General features: G+C 42.2%; 1 long non-coding RNA gene across 1 annotated transcript; it reads left to right on the top strand.

The window, feature by feature from the left end:
* LOC143115011 (uncharacterized) lies at positions 1 to 907 on the top strand. Its single transcript, XR_012985023.1, has 4 exons — positions 1 to 78; positions 258 to 353; positions 538 to 627; positions 814 to 907. It is a non-coding gene; the product is annotated as an uncharacterized LOC143115011 (long non-coding RNA).
* Positions 908 to 2,045: the final 1,138 nt, after the last annotated feature.

Genomic DNA, 2,045 nt, shown 5'->3' on the forward strand with positions numbered 1-2,045 from the left:
TACACATGATGCTGTCAGATAGGGCCGCTTCTAAACACACCAGACCTCTGAACACTGGAGCAACCCACGCCAGTACAGGTGTGTGCAGTTTACACATGATACTGTCAGATAGGGCTGCTTCAAACACACCACACCTCTGAACACTGCAGCAACCCACGCCAACACAGGTGTGTGCAGCATATAGATGAATAAGCCCTTTACGGACCATGAGCCTGGCACAATTAATGTCTCATCAGCACTTTTCTAATTGGTTTTAGACAAAGGAAATGCTTGGGAATGGAGAAGTGGAAATATGACAGATACGCATGGGAAGAACACTGTGACATGTGACCACCACGTTGACTGCCCTCTAGGTCAGTCCATTTTTTTCTTCTCATCTTCTCAAGTTGCTGTAGCTCATCTGCTAGAGCAAAGAGAACAGAGAGAACACAATACAAATATGAATAAATGTATAAATATGAATGATCTCATGGGGCGTTAGGGGAGTTGTTTGGCTGATATTTGCAGTGCTGATGATATCTCTCTCGTTCTCCTCAGGCTCCTGTTGTGATCTGAGAAAGCATTTCTGTGAGGTCCACAACCGCAGCCTCAACAACAAGTGCTATGCGGACTGCATGTGTGAGGAAGGTGAGTTACCCGTCCTGGTTAAACCCAATGAAGTCATCAGCGCCGACGGTTTCTATATGTTAATAAAACTGCAAAGGCAGTGATTACTACTCTTTTCCAAATGTAATTGAAATGGAATAGCTAATGCATTGCATGGGGGGGGGGGGGATTAATGCTTTTAATCTAACATGTTACGAGTCTCTGCAGGATTTCGCTGCTATACCAAATTTCATCAAAGCCAACGAGTCAAACAGAAGCGAGGCCGCTGTGTAGATCCCGACATGGTGAACATGAATCAGGGAGCATTCATAACCACCTGAACAAAACAGAAAAATGACTTGTCACCTGTGTGTGTGTGTGTGTGTGTCTCTTTGTCCCTTTCCCCCATTCTCTTTTCCACACAAATCTAGTCTTGGTCTCTTAGCCCTACATAGGGCTCAAGCTGAGAGTCAACATATTTCCACAATTAAGTTCAAGGTGATTTAAAACTTAGTCGTCCTGTTTTAACATGTTAAAAGTAAATGCATGCCTACTTTACTGTCATTCCTTGTACATATCAAATGTTCCTACTTCCTTACAGTATTATTATTTTTTAAGAAATACTATTTTCCTTTCCAATTTAACAGTAAATAACACTGGTTTATATTCATACAAATCAGTCATCATAAATAGGCATAGAATCATAACTCAGTTGTCATGTCAAGTTTATGTGTTGAGCATGGGCATTCTGAATGGCCTGGCTGATTTCTCATTGTTGTCTAACACCCCTGCGTGTTTAATTTTTCATTGTTTATGAGCAACACACCAGAAGCCATGAGCCATTTTATTTCATCATCATGCTGTGGTTTGTGAACTGGTTGTGTGAATTGTGCAAATCAAAGAGCACTATTTGTGTCTTCACACTATGAAGTGCCACAGGGGGGTTCTTCCTATCAAGGTCCAACAGAGACATTATTACACTTGTGAACTTGAGGATCAGCCTCGCTACATGATGTAGCTCATTCATTCTTTTTTCTGTTTGCTTTGTCTCTTTCAATGCGATCTCTGTATCCTAATCCGTGACAATTCCCTTCTGAATATACTGCATAGAGGCGAGAATAAACATACCAAAAAAAAGAAAATAGCGTAAACACGGTATTTGTTTTGAGCCTGGTGACTTGGAGAAATAAGTAGAGTGCAGTAGCAGAGCTCCGCTCCGTTGGCCTCGTACATCACAGATTTGTGTAATGGACATAGAATCACTGAAGAGACGACGTGGGGGATTTCTCGTTCCCCGTTGTTATTAAAGCATTAAATCTACCCCCATGGCTTAAAATCTTAATCATGCTGCATGCCACTGTGCTGTGTGACCAGCCATAATAATATCTCACTCACACTCTCTCCCTCGTCACCACGGCCTGTGGAAAATCACGGGCCTGCCACAGAATAAGGGAAGCATA

This window comes from Alosa pseudoharengus, unplaced genomic scaffold, assembly GCF_046254945.1.
Source record: "Alosa pseudoharengus isolate Yale_2024_CS ecotype anadromous, Long Island Sound unplaced genomic scaffold, YU_APseudo_1.1 YU_APseudo_1.1_scf_9, whole genome shotgun sequence".
Taxonomy (NCBI): domain Eukaryota; kingdom Metazoa; phylum Chordata; class Actinopteri; order Clupeiformes; family Clupeidae; genus Alosa; species Alosa pseudoharengus.